Source organism: Carlito syrichta, unplaced genomic scaffold (genome assembly GCF_000164805.1).
Source record: "Carlito syrichta isolate Samal-C Ts95f unplaced genomic scaffold, Tarsius_syrichta-2.0.1 Scaffold314112, whole genome shotgun sequence".
NCBI lineage: Eukaryota > Metazoa > Chordata > Mammalia > Primates > Tarsiidae > Carlito > Carlito syrichta.
The window spans coordinates 514,720-540,264 of record NW_007258208.1 but is presented as its reverse complement, the minus strand read 5'-3'; the positions used below and the strand labels follow the sequence as shown (position 1 = coordinate 540,264).

General features: G+C 42.6%; 1 pseudogene across 1 annotated transcript; it reads left to right on the top strand.

The window, feature by feature from the left end:
* The first annotated feature begins 11,870 nt into the window (after positions 1 to 11,870).
* Positions 11,871 to 19,459, top strand: LOC103273646 (annotated as a pseudogene). The gene is made up of 2 exons (XR_002482716.1): positions 11,871 to 11,907; positions 18,744 to 19,459. The product of XR_002482716.1 is annotated as a ferritin light chain pseudogene (transcript).
* Positions 19,460 to 25,545: the final 6,086 nt, after the last annotated feature.

Genomic DNA, 25,545 nt, shown 5'->3' with positions numbered 1-25,545 from the left:
TATAAACATAGAGTGTATTACTATTATTTCAGGCATTGCCAAACTTATTACCAAAATTGTTGGTTATCACTGATTATATCCTGTCGTGCTCAGATGAAACAGGCTATAGGTATGTTTCTGAAAAAACTTGGTTAGACCTCATGTCTACAATAAATCAAAAACTAGCGGGGCGTGGTAGCATGCATCCAGCTCAAAAACAAAAACAAAAAAACAGCATTGAACAAAAAATTTTTCTGTTGACTTCGAATTGTAATTTGAAAAATATTTTTTAAAACTTTGTTTCTGCAACCTTGAAATTTGTGGGAATTCCAATGCTCTCTTTACATTTTTCTAGCACTTATGTTGTTGATGAAATGTATAGATTGAATTGCCAGAATTTTGGGGGTTTTGGTTAAAACAGTCAAATATTAGTAAAAATCATATGATTCAACCTAATATATGAACTGGAAATTTTTGCTTAAAATATTTTAGAGCTAATTCTTTTTTGATATAAATGACTCCCTCCTAGTATATTGATTTCATAAGTTAAGATTTTGTATACTTTGAGCAGAACCCATTTAGTCTTTACCAGACTTTTCTGTTTTGCACATGTGTGGTACGATATCCTGACTAGAAATTCAGGAATTTAAGGGCAACTAGAAATCTTTCAGCACATGTCTTTCACAGCACTAACCACAACCCTCCCTGACAAGTTGAAGGTTACTGACTTTGAAACATAGCCAGCTGCTGGGAACCCAGTGTGTATTCTTTCCATGACCCTTGGAAACTGGCCTGTTTCCTATTAATGGTTTTTTTGTTTTGTTTGAGGCATATTATGGTCCAGTTTCCTGGTTAATCTCCAGATCTTCTGCCATTCTTCTTGTACAATTCATTTTCTTTGTGGTGGGTCTTATGAAAGATACTGTGTGCAGAAAAGGGGCTTCTGGAAATTATCATGTTTCGGCAACAAAATTATTTAAACATCTGACAATCATTTACAACCAAACATCTCTGGTCTCATCCATGGAAAATATCGCACATAGCAGAGAAAATTGAAAAGAGCTGGCAGAAAATATCTGTTGAGTTTCCATTGTGCACTGTTCCAATGGGTTACTAGCAGACTTCAGACCAAGGTTATTTTTTACTTCAATTTAACTTGTTGGGTGTGTTCCCTTGTACTGAGAGCAGGGGATCAGAGTCTGGTTTTGAAGGTGAACTTGAGAAATCAATTAGTCTATCCTCCTTCTGTCTGGAAACTCAGCATTATGATGGACACAGAGCCTGACTCCAAGGGGCAAAAGGAGATTCTCTGAAATTCTTAGGCAGGCAGGGAGCATTCCTGCTGGCATTTACCCTTGTGGACAAATTCTAGTCCCGGGTTATTGCTCTGAGGGCCCTAAAGAAATGGGTGACTCCATATGGCTTGAATCAACAGTTTGTCATCTTGGGAGTCAGCGACTAAGCCTATCCTTTTAATCCCTGGTTAGGAACTTTGAATCAATCTTGTCTTTAGGAGTCCATTGGCCTGTAGATTTTTCTAAGGTCATTTTTCCACGGTTTCTTCTTCTTCTTCTCCTTCTCCATTAGAGTCAGGATCTCTTTGTTGCCCAGGCTGGAATGCAGTGGCTAACTCTCTGCTCACTGCAGCTCAGACGCAGGAGGTCTGGCTTGAACTCAGATTCTACCAGACCAAAACCACCTGTTCTCACTTCTCCAATTTTTTAGGGCAGGCACTGAGTACATAATATGGTTTTGATCACAATCTCCTGCTGGAGTGTTAAATAAAGGACACCAACACAGCTCACTGCAACCTTGACCTGGGCTCAGGCAATCCTCCTGCCTTAGCCTCCAGAGTAGCTGGGACTACAGACACATGTAACCATTCCCAGCTATTTATTTATTTAGTATAGATGAGGCCTTGCTGTGTTGCCCAGGTTGGTCTTGAACTCCTGGACTCAAGCAATTCTCCCTCCTTAGCTTTCCAAAGTGCTGGGATTACAGGTGTGAGTCACCACTCTGGCTCCCAAGTTGTTTTTGAAGAGATGAAAAAACTTGTAAGGAACCATGGTTAGCCTGGAAATGAGCCTTCGAGGTGAATTGGTTTAATCCTAGGGTGTGACTAGTCTATAGCTCACACATTTTTATCTGGCTTAAAGACAATGCACTAGGTAGGAGTAAGAAGATTCCACAGGCTTCCAAAGATGCTTCTGAGGGGAACAGTAATAATAGCTCCACTCTCTCTAATGTAAGAAATGTGAAGTTATTGTTGAGTCTGATAGACCACACGCTTCTGGTATATAAGTTACACTATTATTAAAGCAATCTGCAGGATAAAGACTCTGGGATAATTAGCGAACAGATCAGTCACCCGAGAAACATATAAGCAGAGAAAATCAAGCTTCATTAGTTTCCTCACGATGTAAAACTCCTGGCTAATAATTATAGTTGTCTTAATTGAACCTCAGACAGCAGTTTTCTGCCTAACAACTGAGCAGGAGTTAGATTTTTGTTTCATACCTGTAATCCTGTACTAATTAATGTATGAAATGCCTTTCTTGCCAAAAGCATATTTGCACGTCTTTAAGCCAGCATGATCAAATTGAAATATGCTATCCATACATGTAATTTACAATTGTCCAGTGAGCCCGTTAAAAAATAAAAATAGGTAAAGTTAATTTGAACAATACATTGTATTTAACCTAATATAGCCAAAAAAGTATTGTGTCACGGTGTAGTCAATATAAAAATCATGAATGAGATATCTTTTATTTTTGTATGAAGTCTTAGGTGTGCCTCTAGTTTGTATTTCCCCGTGCATATCAGTTTGAACTAGGCACATTTCAAGCACATGTAGGTAGTGACTGTTGAACTGAACTACTCAGCTTTGAACTGTCACTGTATATATAGTGAGGCAGAGGATTTTAGAGAGGGGAAGAAAAGGGGACAGGAAGGAGACAGAAAAAAATAAAAATAACCCCTTCAGGATAACGAGAATCCTTGGCATCAAATCTGCCAGTGTAGTCGTCCCTCTGTTCACCATTTAAACTTTCAACCTAAAGCACCGATGTCCTTGTTTAACACCCCAGCAGGAGATAGTGATCAAAACAATCTTATGTACTCAATGTCTGCCCTGACAAAATTGGAGAAGTGAGAACAGGTATTTTTGGTCTGGTAGAATAAGAATAGACTTTGGGGCCAGGACAGCCAGGACTGAGTTCAAGCCAGCCTGCTGTGTCTGAGCTGTAGGCTTATGGGAATCTGTAGTCTTTTGGCTAACTCTAATAATGGGTCACTAATAATGAGGACAGGAATGCTGTTCTTGCAAGGCTTTAGTGGGCATTAAATCAACTTCCTGTGTGAACATACCTCATTGAGTCAGTGCTTGGTGCATGGAAGGTACTGTCTGCTGGTGCTGTCTTCCTCTTTCTCCATCTTATTTTCCCATCAGAGCACTTGGCCCAGCCTTTCTCTCCCTCTATGCCCCCTTTCAGGGTCTGAACTGATTTCTTACACTTCATCCCAGGCCCTCAGTTTCTGCTGCAGTCCCATTCGCAGGCCCACCTTAATTGCGGTTGTGTTACGAATATCAGAAACTTACTGTTGAAGCCCCTGTAATAATGAATAAAATTCGGTTACTGCCCATTCCAAATCCACATGAAATGTTCCATTAAGTCACTCTACTCTTGATGAAAAGACCAGCTGAGTACTTTAATTTTTGACCGATGGGTGGCAGCATTGTCTAAGTCACTGATCTCTGGGTGACTGGTCTGTCAGTTTCCTTTTTGGTGCTTTGTGATTATCTGTGTTTCATTCTCTCAACCAGAAGGAGAACTTTTCATCAAAAGAATTTAGGGTAGGCAGGGTGCAGTGGCTCACACCTGTAATACTAACACTTTGGGAGCCTGAGGCAGGAGGATCACTTGGGGCCAGAAGTTCGATACTAGCTTAGGCAAGATAAGGAGACCCTGTCTCTACAAACAAACAAACAAACAAAAAGTCTAGGGCATGTTGGGTGTGGTGGCACATGGCCTATAATCTCAGCTATTTGGGAGGCTGAGGTGGGAGGACTGCTTAAGGCCAGGTGTTTGAGACCAGCCTGGGCAACATAGTGAGATTCTACTTCAATTAAAAAAAAAAAGCACTGTATTACAATGTCACTCAAGGTGCCTATTAAGAGATAACCAGGAAGTAGGTTCCTGGCAGGGACTTTACAGGGTGATAGTAGGAGAGAACACTTTCCAGCAGAAGATCCCAAAGGTCAAGGTGTGAGGAATGAGAGGGTGGGGAGTTACAATCTAGAAGACTGGATGATAACTCGGCAGCCTCTACAGACAGAGGCCATTGGCAGGCATCAAAGACTGGTCTTCTGCAGATTCACTGCGATAACTAGGAAGTACCTGTCTCTCACCCCCTTAGGAAGACTGGCCATCTTTGAATTAGAAGGACACATTGTGAAAAAGTGTTCTGTGTTTTCAATATTTTGTCCCCTGGAATTTCTGTGCATCTCCCCTCCCCCCAGGACAATGACAGTTAGGGTTCTTTTTTTTTGAGTTGGCGTCTCACTCTGTCACTCAGACTGGAGTGCAGTGGCCACCACAGCCTTGCCTGCTGGGCTCTAGCGATCCTTCTGCCTCAGCCTTCCAAGTAGCTGGAACTACAGGCGCGCACTACCACGCCCGGCTAATTTTTTGATTTATTGTAGAGATGAGGTCTCACCAAGTTGCCCAGGGGGGTCTTGAACCCACGGGCTCAGGCAATCCACTCACCTCAGCCTCCCAAAGGCGCGGGATTACAGACTGAGTCTGGCTTGGTGTTTTTTCTGAATGATCATCTTTAGGAAACACACTATATGATTATTGAATTAAAGCGAGTCTAACAATATTTTGCAGACTTAAAGTTCTTTCAGGCTTACCTTTATATTTCCTGATTTTCAGCAGGTGGGTTTGTTTGACTTATTTGGTGTGCATCAAGTGATTACCCAGAGAACATGTGGAGAATGCGGAAAATGGCAAGGGCAAAGTAAAAAATGCCTATTAGCTTTAACAGATATATATCTTGAAAAATAGGATAGAAACTATTGGTTATTGCTCCCGATATGTGGACTAAACCAGAAAAACTTTAGAATTGAAGTCAAGTGACATGAATTTTTGACTAACCATGTTAACAACAACAAAAAATAGAGAGACAGAGAGAGCAGGGTTAGGGTTACCTCAAGGATTATCTTGGTTTGTTCGGTTATTCAGTCACTCATTTATCTATTACAAAGTGTAAGGACCTGCTATGTATTGTGCTAGAGGGGCGGGAGAGGGGAGATGAGCAGTGGATAAGGCATAGTTCTTGCAAGGTCCTTACACTCACTGAGGAAGAGACAAGCAAATGGATCATTCTAGAAGAATGAACTTTGTCAAAGAAATGGGAGAAAGGCACCTGCCTGCCCACTGGCAGCCAAGAAAATCTTCACAGGGAGGTGACATGAGCTGTCTTTAAAGATATCCAAATTGGGTATGGGAAGTTGGAGGAGGATATTGTGGGCAGAAGAAAGAAATGTGCAAAGACATTTCTATTGGATTGTTCCATGTTTGTGAAGAATAATGGATGTGTTGGTGTGAAGTGGAAGCAGAGCGTGTGAGCAAATTGGGGAACAGGGAGCGATGGGAAATGAATTTGGATGGGAAGTAGGTTGAGATAAGACCAGGCCTTTCCTGCCGTGTAGAATGGTCTGGAATTGCATCTTACAGGATTTGATGACAAAGGGATGTGCGGGTGAGGGAGCAGGAGAAATGTGGGGTGATTCTCAGGCTTCTGTAATGTGGACAATAGGATGAATGTTGGGAATACAGAGGGGCTGGACTGTGGGAGGTGAGGCGGATGATGTAGTTGAGAGATCCTGCCCGGGTGACAATTGACTATATAGAACTGGTCATCAAGAGAGAGATTTAGATTTCCAGTGACAGATTTTTGTTTAAGAATATTTGCCGTTTACTGAGGACTTGCTATGTGCCAGATTCTGGATTGGTTCTCATGCAAGAGCCTCTTAACAACCCCATAACCTCATATTACAGATGGGAAGACCAAGGTTTGTGGCTTGTCTAAAGTCACATGGCCAGGCAGTGGGAGAGCTGGGATGCGAAACTAGGCTGCTGGGGAGCCTGCAACTGTTTTCAACCTGGAAGCAACAGTTGAAGCAACAGTGGTAGAAGAGACTTTCAGGGACAGCGAATAGACTGAGTAACTGGCTGAGGCTGGAGCTCTGGGGAATATAAACATTTGTGGGATAAGTAAGGAAGAGGAATTGAATAGACTGAGTAACTGGCTGAGGCTGGAGCTCTGGGGAATATAAACATTTGTGGGATAAGTAAGGAAGAGGAATTCATGGAAAGTACGAGGAGCTCAAGAGCTGCCATGGAAGGAGGAGGAAAACAAAGAACCAGGTAGGGCACAGTGGCTCACACCTATAATCCCAGTGTTTTGGGAGGCTGAGGTAGGAGTATTGCTTAAGCCCACAAGATTATAACTAGCTTGGGAAACTTAGTGAGACCTCATCTTTATAAAAATAAATAAAACAAAAAATTAGCTATATGTGGCATTACCTATCTTGTAGTTCCAGTTATACTAGGGAGGCTGAGGCAAGAGGATCGCTTGAGCTTAGGGCTTCAAGGCTACAGTGAGCTATGATTGCGCCACTCCAGCCTGGACGACAGAGTGAGACCTTGTCTCTGAGAAATAGAGAACCAAACAAGGAACAGATACTGTCCAGAAGCCCAAGAGGAGAAGCCCAAGGGCCAACAGTGACAAAAATCACAAAGAGGTAAGGTAAGACAAGGGCGGAACAGTGTCTTTGTTTTTCCAAAGATACTGTTATGTTTTCCTGGTGCCAGCCCCCCATTTTCTGCCGATGGCCAAACACAAGCATTTGGACATTCCACAGACATCTTCATCAAGTTCCTTCTCTGTTGATGAAATCGCTGTCTTCTTAGACACCCAGAGGACGCACTTCAGGATAATCTTGGATGTCCTTGTTCAGCATGACTGCTAATGAGTCAATCACATGGACCCTTACCTCATGTGGTTTCTCTTCAAGCCGTCTCTGATGCCACTGTTCTTAACTTTTCACCATCTCCACTGCTTCTACCGCTATTTCTCTTCTAGCCCTGATCATATTTCCTCTAATCTACCTCGCCCAGTTAATTCTTCTGAGGCTTCACCCTGCCACGCCCCAGCTCAGAAACCTGCAGTGGCTTTTCACTGTTGGTGATATAAATTCTAAATTCTTACTGAAGGGCATCTACGAAATGGCTCTAGCTTGCTTTGTTCCAACCTTGCATCCCCGCCCCCGCCCTCCATCAACTATGTGCCTTGCAGCCTACTCTCCAGCTAGACTCAAACAAATGTTTGGTTTTCCATGTTTGCTTCCTTAAATTTATTGCTTAGGCCAATCCTTCCACCTGGACGCACTTTCTTTTTGTCTTTCAGGTTCAAATCTTGCCCATCTTTCAAAGGTCAACTCAAATACTGTTTTCTCTGTGAGGTTTTTCTTAACGTGTTCCACCAGAAATAATTCCAGTCTTGTCACATGAGTATGGCCCTTTATCTGTAACCCTCTTAAGGCAATTAATGTTTTCTCTCTCTCTCTTTTTTCGGGGGGTGGGTGAGGGGGATGGAGGGCATATATGTCTTGACTTTATTTTTGAAGGCAAGGTCTATTTCTAAGCTTTTTTTTATATTACTCATTTTGCTTGGCACATGAGTGTTCTGTATTTAGGTGTTTTGTTAATATTTACTGAATGCATGAATGGATCTGACAAAAAGAGCAATTCAATGCATGACTGATATCACTGTCAGGATCTATGAAATTTCTGGATAGTTCTTTCTTAATCATCTTTTTAGACAGAAATTCTTTAGTACCCTTAGTATCCTCAGCCGGATGGTAAAGAATTATAGCTAAAGTTTGAGAAAAGTTAATGTTGAGTGGTGTCAATGTCTGTGGTGGAAGGAAAATATTTTGTTCCCGAGATATGCTCTAAAGAACTACGTTATCCTTATTTGGAGAAAAATCTGCAGTTCTCTGGAGCATCTCAGTATCTAGTCTGGTCATTCTTGGGATATTTGATATAGTCACTGTCTGCAGAGGCACATTTAGGATGTGCCTTTGAAGGTGGGTAGACATCAAGGTAAAAGGAAAAGGTGCTCAGTTGGAGAATGGAATCCTGGATCTCTTGGAAATATCTTCATGTTTGGTGACTATAATATTTCTAGGTTTTCCCTTGACTCATAGATAGAACCAGATTAGGGTATTGGAAGCCATAACCAGGACACTGGATCTGTTTGGGTGGTGCCTTTCTGTCCTGCTTGTGAAATTCAATCCAGAGTGTGGAGTTTCCACAGCTGAGTCTTCTACCCTGCATGAGTCTCTTTGGCTTTTCCTGGCCTTTGAAGATAATTTCTTCTCTAACCACATGTAGATAGATGATCTACTTGCTAAGCAAAATGCAGTGGAACTCAAGGGTGGGATCAATGGAAAATGTCTTATGATGTTACATTTATTTGTGTTTCAATGTCAAGTTTAAACTTTATAATTTAAGCATGTGGGCAGTTGGTGTTCTTAGTTTCTTACCTGCTTAGTCATAGCTAAATTGCTCCTTTGGAATAAAAGAAGTCTACAGAATTGATCTCTTTACCAGATCCTATATCAGACAGATAATCAGCAAGAATTTTAATGTCCCTTGGTTTTCTCTCCATCCAAGAGAACATGTCCTTCCCAGCTGCTTCTCTCCATCCTTTCTTATCCACTTTCCTTCTTTCACTCAGGGAGAAGGTAAGATTAGTGAGAAGGGAGGACTGAATGATGGAGATGCATTTGCTAGGGCAGAGAAGCGCTGGTGGGAAAGAAAGTGTCTGTGATGTGCTAGCCAGTAGGTGGTTGTGAACCAAGGCAAATGCCACCTCCATCAAGAGCATGTCCCGGGGCAGGGGAGGTGTGACAAGATACCACCCTCCCCCCCATGCTATGGAGGCCGTCTGATTTTTTTCCCACTTGGCCCATGGGTGCCCATATCCCAAATGTGAGACCTTATCTTTACTTAAGCTCAAAGATTCAGGGTCCCAGTCATAGGTGCCCCTCTTCTGCTAGCCTGGATATCATGCTGTGCTTTCATCCTCAATGTCTTTATGTCCCTTCTTACCCAGTCTCTGACTTATTCTCACTGACACCTTCCTGCGTGGAATCGAAAGAGATTAATTTGGAATCATTTTCACTGAAAATCAGTGGATCCACTTGTGCTCACAATGTTTTCATTTCCTATTTTAGAAGAAATAGTTTTGGTATTTTTGTGTATCTACTCTAGCGACTTTTCCTTCATTCTTTATTCCTTTGGTCATGAGTTCTATGTGCTCTTCCTTTCTAATTTAGTCCCTTTTATTTCCTGTCCCTTTAACTTGTATCTGATGCCTTTGCCTGCTGTTCATTAGAAACCTGGAGGTGTGGGGTGGGAGAGGTGTCTTGATTTATAGAATAGAAAAATCAGATAGTCTCTTTTTAAAAGTGGGGCTCAGGTCAGAAATATCTTTTGTGCTATGATCAGGAATTTCAGATTTCTAAATTTACAAATTTTAGTTGGAGCCTGGGGTTTAGAATTAGGAATTCAAATTTAGAATTGATGACCTAATGACTCTGGATTCCAATTTATGGAGTATGTACATCGGGATTAAAACTTCTACAGTGATATTGAATGGCATATGTATATATATAATATTCTAACCTATGTAAAGAGTTAAAGCCAGCAGGATTGGGGATCATGTGCGTAGAGCACTTTCTCGTTTGTTATTTCTATGACAATGCATTTTTCCCCCCATTTAATTATCACTACATCCTTGTGAAGAAGTCATTACTGCGACCTCATCTTGTCGATAAAGGAACACAGGCCAGAAAGCTTAGGTGAATGCCCTAGGGTCACACAGGATGACTGAGGCAATCCTGGTTATTTGGCTTCAGATCTCAGCCGATACAAATAAATTCCAAAAGGAATTACCTTTTGGAGGGCTGGCCTCTTATAGTATACTCAGAATTTGTTCCTCTGGATCAAACTGTCAGTGAAAGTTTTTATCTGGAAGATTTGAGAAGCTTGTGTCACAATTTGAGGAAGAAACGTCCCAAGTTGTAGCAAACAGGTGACTGGTTCTTCCACCATGACAACACATCCGCTCACACTGTGCTGAGTGTTTAGCAGTTTTTGACCCAAAACAGCAAGACCTCTGTGCCTTACTTTCCCTATTCATCCAGTCTCACCCCAGTGACTTTTTTTTTTGTTTCCTCAGATGATAAAAGTCCTGAAAGGGTAACATTTTGCCGGAAGAGGTGAAACAAAAAATGACAGAAGCACTAAAAGACATCAAGATCGATGAGTTCAAAACCTGTTTTGAGCAGTGGAAAGAGCATCTCGATAGGTGTATTGCATCAAGTGGAGAGTACTTTGAAGGTGACTGAAGTTTAAACATTTAAGAATAAATACACAATTTTTTATAAATAAATTCTGGGTTTTTTTTTTTTTGGTCCTCCCTCATTCATACATATATATATGTATAGTTTCAATTTCAATTTTAATTTTTGAGTCAGTCTCACTCTGTCAACCCAGGCTGGAGTGCAATGGCATGATCCCAGCTTATCACAACCTTAACCTCCTGGGCTCAGACGATCTTTCCACCTCAGCTCCCGAATACTTGAGACTACAGGAACATGCCTGACTAATTTTTTTTTGTTGAGGCAAGGTCTTGCCATGTTGCCTAGGCTGTTCTCAAACCCCTGAGCTCAAGCAATCCTCCTGCCTTAGCCTCCCAAAGTGTTGGAATTACAGGCCATTGCACCCTGCTTATTTCCATATATTAATCTATATTCTAATTAGCAAATGTGACCAAGACCAAAAATTAACATATGCACATTCAGGACCTTTCCTTTTCTCCTGCCTTCTAAAAGGAAGTGGTTTCTTAGCTATCCTGCTGCTCTTGTTCTGTGGCATCTGAATGAGAAGGGAGCACTGAATGACTAAGCTACATCTGCCAGGGCAGAAAGCACTCCAGAAAGGAGAGCAGAAAGGGATGACAGCAAATGCAGGCTGAGATCTGCGAGCTGGTTTGTGGGTATTTGGGGGAGTGTGAGACATGAAATGGGTAGCATGTCTGTATTCTGTGGGAGAGTAGGAAGGGAATGGGGAAAGAGGGTCTTGAGAAGCTTTATTTTTTATGAATGAAGTCTTTTTAAGAAATTGCAGCCACGATTTCAGTTGCTTTTCAGATTTCTTTGAGAGCTAACTTGTTCTTTCTTTGATTCAGTGCCTCCCTGCAGCTGGTCCAGTTTTTATGTGTGTTGTATGGGCTCATTGACATCCAGGATGTGAATCCAGGTTTTCACTCTCTCATGCAGTTAGGGAAAGAGCAGTCAACAACGTGTTGAGCCCAAATTTGACAATGCCGAAGGGGACTCTGAGGAACAAAGCAAAGGAAATCTTGCTCTACAGCCTCAGCTTTGTTGACTGGAGGCCATGGGCCTTAGCAGAGAGCCTCAGGTTTGCATTCTGAGGGTTCTCACTTTGAAAGTCTGTTTCTCCTTAAACCCAAGACATTCTTCTTGGTGCTAATCTGATCCTTCTCTAATTGCATCATGACCATGAGTATCCTTTTATTCACAGGAAGAGAAACAGCACAGCTCTAAAGAGAGAATCTTTTTGCAGTTTTCTCCCATTTCCTAGCTTTTGATGAGCATGGTTTGTGACTCGATTCCACTGGGGCAATAGTCTGGGCAGCAGTGCCAGCCATGGGTCATGAACTGGGCATGGAAATGTGCTGCCTTGGCTGAACTGCTGATCTCGTCTCAGGAGAGAAGTCACCAAGTCTCAGCCATGTCAGAGCTGGGAATTGTAGAATCTGGGGTCAAAGGTAGACCCTGGCATATGACTTGTCTGAACATCTGGGGACTATAAGTCGATTTGGTTGCAAATTGGCACTGTATCTGCAAGCTTCAAGGCTACTAGTTCAGGAGTAGGAAACTGATTATACATTAATCATTAATTTTATGCCAATGTTCAGAATGGACTAGTTGACAGAGCAAGAGCCTGTAGTTTGAGTAGGAGTAAAAGCAAATACTTTTCTGTCCCTCGAGCTACATCCTATGACAACATGAAGTATGCTTGCAAAACGATACACATTGTTCATTCCAAAATACTGGGCAGTGCTTGATCAATACCATCATTTGTAGGTATCTTTTCATAGCCTTTCCCCCTTTTGGTTGCCTACTTACTTGGGACTTTATTTGTCCCAAGATGACTACTTTAAAAGGAACTTGTCTTATTTGGATGAATAAACATTGGTATGTGAGGTTTTGAAAAGTCATCAACATTATTTTATGCTCTCCCCTTGCAGGTGCTCTTTTTCGTATTAAATAGGACTCTCAGTTGTAAGCACAGTTCAAAAGCCTAGTTGTTTTAGTCAGTTTGAGCTGCTATAACAAAATAACAGACTGGGTGTCTTATAAACAACAGAAATTTATTTTTCGAGGCTGAAAAGTCCAAGAGCAAGGCAATGTCAGATTCGGTGTCCAGTAGAGGGCTCATTTTATGGTTCACAGATGGTGCTTTTCATTTTGTCCTCACATGGTGGAAAGGGCGAGGAGGGTCTCTCTAGGGCCTCTCTTACAAGGGCACTACTTCTATTCATAAAGATTCCACCCCATAACTTAATCACTTCCCCTAAGGCCTTACCTCCTAACTATCCAGGTTGGAATTTCAACATATAACTTTTGGGGGAAATAAACACTTAGCGCATAGCCAGGTCAAATAAGAGCAAAACTTGCAATTTAATGGCTCCTGTGACTGGAAGGACCATGGATATTTTAGTAAGTCTTGATTGTGTCATGAGGCCCATCTTTCTCTACCTCTTGGCTCTGGCCGCCTCCCGGTTGGTGGCTATTTTGTCTATGTAGGCAAGACAGTTGCCAGCACAGACCTAAAGAGACATGAATAACTTGGGTGGCTTAAATAATTTGGAATTAGTCTGAGAAGTCTTATGACCTCTCTGAACCTTGGTTTCTTTATCTGTAAAATGGGACAAAATACCTCAAACACAGAGTGTCATGTGAATATTTAGTGAGCTGATGAAAGGTGTGTACCTCCATGGTTAAGAACATGGACTTTGGAGTCACACCTGTTTCCATCACTTAGTAAGTTCCTTGTGTAAGAGGATACTTATGATACTTGATTATAGATTGTCTGAGATTTAAGATGATAGAGTGTCGGGAAAACCTCTAGTAGGGTGTCTGGCACATAGAGCTGCTCAATAAATGGCAGCTACTAATTGAGCAGAGCTTTGAAAAGTGGCCACTAATAGTTTGAATGTAAGGGTCACCTCAGGCATGGGAAATACACGGAAAGGACATGGGCAGTGATCATGAAGGGGCACTTTGGGGCTGGGACATGAGGTAAGCTTGGGTAGCACCAGGGGTTCTCTGTCTTACTCTTATTCCTTATGTCAGAACTGTGATAAAAATACAAACACCAAGAAAGAGTCTGGAAAATAATCTGCCAGTCAGGAAGGAGGGCAGCGCCTGGGAGGGGAGCTCTGGCTCCATCAGTGATGCCATGTGTTTGGAAGTGTTGTTTTTGCAGAATTACAGCCCCTAGCTTAGCGCTCGTTCAACTGACTTGAATTGCCTCTAAAGTCAGAGACAGTGTTTCTTAATACTTCCGAGGGTGGCAATCCTTTTATGAGGTGGATTCTGTGAGAAAGTCATGGTTCCTCCCTGATCACCCCTCCCGGCAATCCTGGGGGGAGTTTACAGATGAGGAGACCGATGCTCAGTGGGTTTAAGCAATAAATAAGATGGGGATAAAACTTATAAAACAACAGTAAGTTATACCACTTAAAAAGCAGTTTTGTGATTTTATATTTTACATATGGAATGTACTAACTCAACAAATTATAGAGTACTTGTTAGAACCTAGGCATGTACTAGAGTCACAAAGAAGACTAACTATTGCTCTTTAGGGAAACCCACGGTCTGATGAGGAGAGACCAGAAGATCAATCAACATAATGCGGCAAGACGAGACATGTGGAGCTTGTTCTGACTCTGTGAGCCGCCACTGGAATGGGAATGAGTGAGGGTGGACAGGAGTGGTGTCTGGGAGGGTTTTAAAGTAGAAGTGATGTCTCAGCAGGAAGTTGAAGGATGTGTATGGATTTACAAGATTAAACAGGTGTGTGTGCCAAGGTCTGGAGGACATGGGTGTCAGCAGAATGTTCTGAGGAATAAGATGAAATAGATGAAGTCTAGAAGCACTCAATTTCTAATGTTTACCTAGGGTTGGAATCTGAAGACTACTAAAGTGTCCAGTCTTTTTTTTTTTAAGTTGGGGTCTTGCTATGTTGCCCAGGCTGGAGTGCGATGGCTGTTCACTGGCACCATCATAGATCACTCAAACTCCTAGACTCAAGCAATCTTTTCACCTCAGCTTTCTGAGGAGCTGGTATTACGTGTATGAGTCACCGCACCAGACTAAGATGTCCAGTCTTAACAGTCAGCAAATAAAAGGCAGCTGAGAGAAAGTCGTGGTTTCTGCTTGATCACCCCTTCCAGTGATCTTGTGAGGATTTCTACAGATAAGGAAACTGATGCTCATTGGGTTTAAGTAATTTCTCTAAAGTTACTGCCAGAAAGAGGCAGAACTAGTCTTTCAACTGGAGTCTGCCTGACTCCAAAGGCATGACACACAATGAATATAATCTCATCTTTATCTGATACTCGGGATTTGGTCTCACCTCAGGACCACCGCTCCGAACATGAGATTGTCCTGTGCAGTTTGGTAGCAAGAGATGTAGCAGCAGATGCAGAAGTCTGAGCGTGGGCTGGCCACATGGGCTGGCCACAGGCAGTGTCAACACCAGTGGTTCTCTGACTTCAGATTGCCTGAGGTCCTCTGAGGGACTGGCAAGAGTTCAGATTCCTGGGTCCCACTTTAGAGGGTCTGTCTTGTTATGAAGCACCTAGGGTGACTCAGATGCAGGTGACACGTGGTTCACACTTTGATTAACATCACCTTTGATGGATTTCTTGTATACATTTGGTTTTTTCTCCCTCCTTCCCTTCTTCCCTTCCTTTTCCTCCCTCCTTCCCTTTTTCCTTTTCTCTCTTCCTTCCTTCTTTTTTTCTTTCTTGGTGTTTTGCTTATTCTCAGATTGTAGTGTTGGGAAAAGCCTACACAACTGAGGTTTCTGTCAGCTGGGTTCCTATGACCTGAGGATATCACTTACAAGCACACTTTTCCCTCTCTTTCTGTGTGTGTGTGTTTCCCGTCTCTCCAACAGAAGACTGCATTCCTTGCAAGCAGGGTTTATGGATTCTGTGTGCCTTTCACAGACACTTCCACAGTCATACTCCTAAGGTTAAACGTACCTTTTGATTACTTTGCGGTTGGGCATTATGAACATGTAGCTTGGCCGAGGCAGGTGGGCTCAGTTACTTGCCTTGGCATTCCTTGCTGTCTCTATGGACTCCCTATGAGCCTCCTCTGCACAGCCTCTGCAGAGGCTCTTCTCCCTTCACGCCATCCTGGAGGGTCCTCAATGGGTAATCCGTAGACCCAGGCTTGGCGATTCTTATCCAGTCCCAACTCTCAGCGTTCTCACAGCCTGTGGTGAAACCTTGCCCTTGGGAGGCCCTGGGGACTGTGCTCTCCTTCACGCTCACCTGGTTGGTGCTTTTCTCATCTCACATTTCTAAAAAAGGAAATCCCTTTTTGGCTCCAGCTCTCCGTGTTGCGGCTAGCTTTCTATCTGGGCAGAGCCATGTGGATGATCCGACCTTGTCCCAGTTAGGCGGTGTTCTTGTTCCCCCTGGGCCTCTGGTGACAGGAGCCCATCCTCCTCACAGACTGACTTCCTTGTACAACATCACGCTAATGGGGGATTCCGTTCTGTCTCTCTTCCTTGGCCTGAATACCCAGTGTCTGAAGTCAGGCTTTGTGGGTTTGAATCCTGCTTGCTGACTCTGAACTGGGTTACATTTTCAGAGCCCTTCAAGTCTCCATTCTCTCACTGGTGAAATGAGGATCCTAAGATAGTTAAAAGGTTGAAAGGAAAGGATGGTTGAAATGAGAGTACCTGGTGAACAGAAAATGGCTACTGTAGTGATTATTACTGGGTGATTGTTTTTCTTCTTCCTCCACTACTCCAATTCAGATTCCATGGGTCCCAAGGGCCCAACTACATTCACAAAACTTTTCCTGTCCACTCAAGCCAGCAGAAAACTGTTATAAATCCTCATGCTCATTCATGTCTGCCATTTGTACTTGATTATTTTCTTAGTATTTAATATTGTGTTGCTACTGTGCTAGGCACTAATTGGTTTTGTTCTTGGTCCCTGATGTAGATCAAAGTCCTTGAATACTGAAAATAAAGACTATCTTTTTCTTTTAGCCTCTCCACTACCAGTTTTGTTATTGGCATTAGCCCTTCTTTCAGGTGTCATGATTGAGGACATACAAATCAATACGCTCAACATAAACTCATTTGGGATAAACGGAGATCAGTTGGCAGCATCTACACTGCAAATGACAACATCCTGTTGTCTGACATTCAGCTGTCTTTCTACGGCTGCTGCTCTTACGGGATGGGGGAGGAAGTCCTTGTCTAGGCAGTCATGCATTTTAGGCTTTGAGTGAGTCACTGGTGGAAGACACCGTCTCCTTCTAATGCTGGTGATTCTCAGCCCTGAGAGTTGGCTGGGAGCCTAAAAAAATTACTGATAACCAGGCCACATTCTGGGTCAGTTAAACCCGAATCTCTGTGGGTGATTTGGATTTACCAAAAAATACTAAACCTGCTATAGAATTCTTAAAAAGCTTACCAGGTGGTTTAATTATGCAACTAAGGCTGAGAACCTTCTACTGTTCTGAAGTCAGCTTCTCCAGTCTTCCCGTCTGATGAATGGGCTTTAGTTTGAATTTCCTGCATTCAGCCTGTTTTTCTGGGGGATATTGGCTGCAATTAGCTTGTAGGAAATAGACTGGAGTGCGGTGGCACGATCACAGCTAACTGAGAACCTCTTAGGCTCAGGAGATCCTTCCGCCTCAGCCTCCTGAGTAGCTGGGACTACAGGCATGCACCAGCACACCCACCTAATTTTTTGATTTTTGTAGAGACAGGTCTTGCTACATTGCCTGGGCTAGCCTCAAACTCCTGGGCTCAAGAAATCCTTTCACCTTGGCCTCCCAAAAATGCTAGGGTCACAGGAGTGAGCTACCATACCCAGCTGCAAATAGCTTTTAAGAGCGCATGGATGTCTAAAGAGTCCAAGCCATGCCATAAAAGAGACAGTTTATTATGGCAGGATGCCTTGCAGCCTTGGTCCGACACTTGGCATACCTAGGAATAGAAGTTTCCTTGCCCTGGGTCACTGGTACCATAGCAGAGGACTGACAGAACTCCCCAATGATCTAAAGTATTTATAACTCGTACAGTATTTCTGCAAGGTGAGCTTTGCTGCAGAAGCCTGAACTGGGGCTGCCAAGTCACCAGGCGGAGGAGTATAGCACAGCTGCTATAGGCTGCTGGGGAAATAGTTCTTAGCATGGAGAGAGAGGGATTCAGTGTCCTTCCCAGAGAACAGAAAGGAGACAGGCTGGGGAGGAGACTTACTCAGGTGACCTCTTTAGCCTTGCTTGTGATATTCTGCAGAGGAATCAATTAAAAAAAATAACAGATTTATAGGGGTATAATTTGCATATCATAAACTTCACCAGTTTTAAAAAAGTGTTCAATTCAGTGAGTTTTAGTAAATTTACAGAGCTATGTAACCACTACCACAATCCAGTTTAAGAATATTTCTGTCAACCCAAGAAGATCTTTTTACATATTTGCAGTCAGTTCCTGCTTCCAGTCCCGGATCCAGGCAACCAGGCATCTGCATTCTGTTTCTATAGTTTTGCCTTTTCGAATATTTCATATAAATGAAGTAATATAATATGGTCTTTTGTGTCTGGCTTTTTAAATACTTGTGAGGTCCATCCATGCAGCGTGTATCAGTATTTTGTTCCCTTTTGTTGTTGTTATTGGATTGTCCATTGTGTGACTACGCCACATTTTGTTTATTCATTCATCAGGTGATGGGCATTTAAATTGTTCCCACTTTTGGGCTGTTATGACTAATGCTGCCTTGAACATTGTGTACGGGTTTTTGTGTGGACATATAGTGTCATTTCTCTTGGGTAAGTAGCTGGGGTGGACTCACTGGGTTGTATGGTAACTTATGTTTAACTTTTTAAGAACCTGCCAAATTATTTTCTGAAGTGGCTATACCATTTTAATATTCCCCCCAATAGTGCATGGAGTTTCCAGTTTCTCCACATCCTCACCAACTCTTGTAATTGTTTTTAAGTTTTTTTATTCCGTGTCTGTGAAGTAGTGTTTCGTGGTCTTAATTTTCATTTCCCTCATGATGAATAATGTTGAACATCTTTTCATGTGCTTATGTATAATTGACCCATCTACTTCGGCTAAATGTCTTTTCGAATCTTTTGCCCATTTTCAAATTGGTTTGTTTGTCTTACTATTTAGTTGTAAAACTTCTTTACATATTCTGGTTAAGTTCTTGACATATTCTGGATAAGTACTTATTAGATATATGATTTGCAAACACGCCTGTCTTCGCTTTTTTGAAAGTTTTATATTATGTGAATTTTACTTCTTTTTAAATTTTTAAAAAATTTTAAATATGTGCAGTTCGCAGCGCGTTCGGTGGTCCTGCAGCTCTGTCTCTTGCTTCAACGGTGTTTGGACGGAACAGACCCGGGGACTCGTCTCTTCCAGCCTCCCACTGCCCTCCGACCTCCTCTCCACTTGCAACCTCCGAGACCACCTTCTCGGCCACCTCCTGTTTCTGGGACCAGCGACCACCATTTTTGCGGTTAGCTCCTTCTCGCCGACCATGAGCTCCCGGGTTCGCCAGAATGAGTCCACCGAGGTGGAGGCAGCCGTCAAGCGCATGGTCAATTTGCATCAGCGGGCTTCTTACACCTACCTCTCTCTAGGCTTCTATTTCGCCCGCGACGCTGTCGCTCTGGAAGGCGTGGGTCACTTCTTCCGCGAGGTGGCGGAGGAGAAGCGCGGGCGTCTCTTGAGGATGCAAAACCAGCGTGGCGGCCGCGCCCTCTTCCAGGATATCCAGAAGCCCTCTCAAGACGAGTGGGGTAAAACCCTGGATGCCATGGAAGCCGCCATGACCTTGGAGAAGAGCCTGAACCAAGCCCTTTTGAGCCTTCCTGCCCTGGGATCCACAGACCCCCATCTCTGTGACTTCTGGAGAACCCCTTCCTAGATGAGCAGCGAAATTCATCAAGAAGATGGGCGACCACATGACCATCCTTTGCAGGCTGGCGGGGCCCGAGCCTGGGCTGGGCCAGTCTCTCTTCGAAGGGCTCACCCTCAAGCACGACTAGGAGCCCAGCGGGCTCTGGCGGGCGCCTCTCAAAGTATCAGGGCTTCTGCCTGAGCCTCCCCCTCCAGCCACGAGGCAGCTTTGTAACCACCCTGGAGCCCTCTCCGAAGCCCTGGACCAAATAAGAAAAAAGCTTGTTGCAGTAGCAGGAAAAAACAAAAAAACAAAAAAAGGAGTACAATTCAGGGTTAGGTACACAAATGTTCATTTTGCAGAGACCCTTGTTGATGAGGTGGTCTTCACTTTCTTAATGGTGTCTTTTGAAGCTCAAAAGTATTTAGTTTTGATGAAGTTCCTCTTATTAATTTTTTCCGTATTGAATCATGTCTTTCATGCCACAACTAAGAAATATTTACCTACCCAAAGTCAAGAAGATTTTCTTCTAGATTTTAGATTTTCTGCTAAAACTTGTATTGTTTTAGCGCTTACATTTAGGTATATGATTGACTGAGTTAATTTTCTTTATGGTATGAGCAGGGATCTATACTAATCTTTTTGTATGTGGCTGTCTAATTGTTCCAATATCATTTTTTGAAAAGATTATCCTTTCCCCTTTAAATTGCCTTGGTGCCTTTGTTGAAAACCAGTTGATCATAAATACAAGAGATTATTTCTGGACTTTCCATCTTGTTCCAGTGATTTATGTTTATCTTTCTGGTCAGTACCACACTGTCTTGATTACTGTAGCTTTATGATAAGTTTTGCAATTAGGAAGTCCTCAAACTTTTTTTATCTTCAAACATTTTTGACTACTCTGGGTCCTTTGCATTTCCGTGTAAATATTATAATCAGCTTTTCAATATCTATAAAAAGCCTGTTGTAATTTTTGTGTGTGTGCGCCTGCACGTGTGTGCACGTGGGCATGCTCTTGCATGTGTGTGCATGTGCATGCGTGTCTGTGCATGTGCCTGCATGTGTGTGCATGTGCATGTGTGTATGTGTGTTGTTGTTGTTGTTGAACCTATAATCAATCTGAGGGAACTATTGCCATCTCAACAATATTGAGCTTTCCAGTCTATGAATATGAAATGTTTCTCCATTAACTTAGTTTTCTTTAATATCACTGAGTGATGATTTGTCATTTTCGGTGTACAAGTCTTACAATCGATACCTTTTTGAGAGTTTGTGTGGTCCTGCCAGGGAGACTTTTTTTCTATCTCAGAGGTGTCGTGGGAAACAATGGAGAGAGATACACAGCTGAGCAGCTGAGAGCAGGCAGCAGCATGCCAAGTGAGAAAGACACTGAGGGAGGGTGGTCGGGAGGATCAGCTCAGAGCTGTGCAAGCCTTGTAACCCCTTGGTTTGCTAAAATGAGTGTGATGTAATTTATTTTGCCTCAAGGTTGTGAAGATTAGACTAAGAAAAATGTTGGTATATATTGGGTGCTTGATCTTTTGGTGTCTGTGATTATGATTACACAGCCTGGCCACGGAGTCTCTGCAGCTCAAGGCAGAAGGAAGAGTCCACAGGGAAGAAGTGAATGTTTCATCTCATTTGATTTCCAAACAACTCACTGAGTTAGCAGTTATCATTCACATTTTACACCTAGAAAGCTGATGTTCAGAGGAATAGAGTCAAGTTTTGGGGGTCAGAGGGCTGGTGAGAGCCAGAATAGGATTCATTTATTTATTTTTAAATTAATTTTCTTTGAGTCAGGGTCTCATTTTGTTGTGCAGGCTGGAGTGCAGCAGCACCATACTCCACCTCCTGGGATCAGGCCATCTTTCCACCTCAATTTCCTGAATACCTGGGACTACAGATGTGCGCCATCATACCTGGCTAATTAAAAAAAATTTTTTTTTTGTAGAGACAAAGTCTTGCTGTGTTACCTAGGCTGGTCTCACACTCCTGGGCTCAAGCAATCCTCCCGCCTCAGCTTCCCAAAGTGTTGGGATTACAGGTGTGAGCCACCACTCCTGGCCAGAGAAGGATTTAAACCCATACTTGTCTGCCTTCAAAGCTTTTGCTTTCCCATTATTCCCATCACACCTGCTCACCCCCCCAGCTCTCACTTGGGATCTGCAAGGCTGCCATACATTCCAAGCGAGGCACATCATTCCTGAATGGACAAATGGTCACTGGTAAGTGATGTTTCCTGCTTGTCTTTGTTACTTAACACACTGAAGGTTCAACTTTGCCACAAGATTCAGGAAGGCAGCTATGATTCCCATTACCAGGGGCTAGATGAGAAAACCACACTGAATTCATGAGGGTGAGCTCAGTGAGCTCTAACAAAAAGTAACCTGGTCATGGACATTGTGATAAAATGCAACCTTTATTTCCAGTCTTTAGTATGACCTGACTTGAGCACCAAATTTTATTGCATTTCAAGTTTTTTTTTTTTTTTTTTTGAGTTGGAGTCTCAGTCTGTCATGCTCACAGCTACCACAGCCTTGACTTGCTGAGCTCAGGAGATCTTTCAGCCTCAGTCTTCCAAGTAGCTGAAATCATAGGCATGCACCACTACACCTGGCTAACACATTTCAAGTCTTAAGGCTTCCATTTTCTCAGCTGTGATAAAGTCTGTGAGAGGAAGGTGGAGCTCGTGGCTGTGTGAGCCATCAGATCCAGAGCCACAAATCTCTGCTAGTTGGTCTGGGCTTGCTCAACAGCTGCACAACTACCAGTGTATGTTGCTACAGTCTAGAACTGAGCCTGCCTTGGTGGTTCACCAGTATTTTCCTTGCTTCCCATGTGGAAGACCTGGGTTTGATTTTAGGAAATTCTTTATTGTAGCAATATGGATAGGACATGGGATTTGGAATCAGCTAGATGAATTGTTCCATTTCCATTATTTGCTAGTTTTTTGATCCTGGGAAATGTATTTAACTTATTCGAGCCTCAGCTTGCTCATATAATGGTGAAAATCATTGTCATGATGATTAAAATAAGATAAAATTTGTAAATCACTTGTTAGTGCCAGGTATATACAGTAAGTCCCCTACATACGAACCTTTAAGTTACAAACTTTAAAGACACACAACTGCGTTTTAAATGTATTATTTCCACCAGGTGTTAGCATAGCCTGTTAAATACATATAGTATTATATAGCCTATTGTGTCAGTTAGGTACCTAGGTGGACTTTGTTGGATTTAAAACAAACTGGACTTACAAATGCCTTCTTGGAACAGAACTCGTCTATATGTTGGGGACTTCCTATAACATGTTCTAGGCAAATAGTGTCTTTTCTGCTTTCTACTGGAGTTTGAAATAACTAGATTTAGCTTTAAAGAAATCTCACTGTGGACTATTGTATTGATCAGCTTTTGCCACAATAACAACCCTCAAAGCTCAGCAGTTAAGAATCACATTCGTTTACTTCTTGCTCATGTCACATGAGGGCTGAGTTGACTGTGACTCTGCTGGGTTTGGTTCTCCTCTTTGTATCTGTTCACTCTAGGATCCTTGTTGAAGAAGCATGCTGTTCTCATGGTGGAGGGGAGAAACTCAAGAGGAACAAAGCCAATCCAGATGAACAGATGTAAAGTTTCTGCTTGGCCGTGGTGTGTATCAGATTTGCTCGCATCCCATTGTCATATGGCCAAGCCCAAGGTCAGCGGGTGGGGAGTATACTTTGCCTAAGGAAAGCATGGCAGGAGATTTGTAAATGAATACTGTAATCTACCTTAATAAGTAAGAATTTTAATCGAGGCAGTTCTTGGTAATCCCAGTATTAATCATTGTATACATGGAATAGTTGAGCCTTTTCGTTTTTATCTTTCCCTCTGGCTATAGCAACGTGTCTACTTTTTCTTATTTAAAGCAGAGCTGATGAAAGATAATTTCTCAGTGTCTGAGAAAAGATTTCCTGTTTTTCTTCCAGCTTCTTGTTCTCAGCCACTTGTGATTCATTCTCCTTCACTCATCTAAATATTGGCATCCTGAAGGTATTCCTAGCTCCTTTCTCTTCTTCTTCTATACTCTTTTTTACAGGTGATCTCATCCATCACTGTGACTTCAGCTACATACTCTCTGATGACTGTTATTTCAACGTTTTCAGCTGAGCTGCCTCCGAGTCCCAGACCCATACAGCCAGATTTTATTTAAGATCAAAAGAATATTTAAGATCAAAAGGAAATGGAGGTCATATAGCTTGAAACTTGGTAGAATTTGATGCCCAAGTTAAGTGACACTAAAGATTGGAAACAAAGGTTGCATTTCACCTCAATATTCATTACCTGGTGACTTTTTGTAATAGGTCAGTGTGTTCACCACTCATGAATTCAGCATGGTTTCCCGATCTAATCCTTGGTAGTGGGAGTCCTAAGTGCCTTCCTGAGTCTTGTGGCAAAGTTAGATCCTTCATCAAGGCTCCTATGGCTCATGTGGAAAGGTCTCACTTTGTTCATAATATTTATCATTAAGTAAATGTCTTTTTGCTTGTTTGTTGCATGCCTGCTTTACATGTCTGCTGTGATTTCCACATGAAACCCAATATAGTCAAACCCAACTCTGGTCATTCTAAGTGTGCCCTGAGGGACCAGACCATCCGTCCAGCTATACACATCGGACACTTGGGATTCCTCCTTGGTGCTTCCTTCTGCCCTTGCTCTCTTACCCAACCATCTACAGATTCTCTTCCCTCTACCTCCTTGGGGCTTCTCTGATCAGCCTCTTCTCTCCATCCCTACTGCTGTCACCAGACTATGATCCTCTTTCATCTGGACTCTTGCAATATCACCAGTTGTCTCCCTATTTCTTTCCTTTTCCCCTTCTAATCGGTTTTTTGCACCACAGCTATGGTCAGTCTTTTTTTTTTTTTTTTTTTTTTGAGTCGGGGCTCTCACTCTGTTGTATAGGCTGGAGCGTAGTGGCATAATCATGGCCCACTGCAGCCTTGACCTCGTGGGCTCAGGCAGTCTTTCTGCCTCAACCTCCTCAGCAGCTGTGAATACAAGTGCATACCACCATACTCGGCAAATTTTTTGATTTTTTTTGGTAGAGATGATGTCTTGCTATGTTGTCCAGGTTGGTCTCAAACCCCTGGGCTCAAGCGATCCTCCCATCTTAGCATTTCAAAGTTCTAGGAATACAAGCATGAGCCACAGCGCCCAACCTGAGTAATTAAAAAAAAATTAAACTTGAGCAGGTTGTGGTGTCTCACCCCTGTAATCCCATCACTTTGAGAGAAGGCAAGAGGATTGCCTGAGCTCGGGGGTTTGAGAGCTGCTAGGCAAGACCTCATCTCTACACTAAATCAAAAAATTAGCAGGGCATGGTAGCACATGCCTGTAGTTTCTGCTACTTGGAAGGCTGAGGTGGAAGAATCTCTTGAGCCCAGTAGATCAAGGCTGCTGTGGCCATGAGTATGTCACCGCACTCTAGGCTGGATGACGGAGTGAGACTCTGGCTAAAAATAAAAAATAAATCAAACTTGGTCATATCTCCTTTTGGCTTACAACTCATCAGTGACTTTCCATAGTTTTTAGAATAAGACCAAAATCCTTTCCATGGCCCATAAGATTCTGCTGATTTGACCTTTTTCTGTTCCTCCCATTTTATTGTGCGCCACTCTTCTTATTGCCTCTGTTGCAGCTACAGTGCTCTCTCCTTTCAAATCCTTGACCGTGTCACACTCCCACCTATCTTGGGGACTTTGCGTATGCTTCCCTCTCTTTATAGTGTTCTCACCCTGACCTCTATCCTTGAAGTCCCAGCTCGGATGCTTCCTTGCTGAAGGCTCTGTAGACTGAGAGAGCTGTTTTCTTTTCTGTGGTCTAAAAAAGCTCATGCATATATTTATGTGTGTTGAATGCATCTCATAATGTTATTATTTGCTTCTGTGACTCTGCCTGAGTGGTAAGGTCTTAGGGTAGGGTTCCATCTCATTCTCCAAAAAGGTTTTAAAAATTCTTTTGGTCTTAAATAAAATTGTGCAAAAACCTAGTTAAGGTTTAGAGAAACCAAAATTCTATATTTGAGGAACTCTTTTGTACCAAGTCCCATAATCACAAACATAAAAATTCGGAGGTTGAAGGGATATCAGAGCTCTTACCCACATCTAACTTTCTTTCATTCTCTCTTTTCCTTTCTTTCTCTTCCTTTTTCCTCCCTCCCTCCCTCCCTCCCTCTCTCTCTCTCTCTCT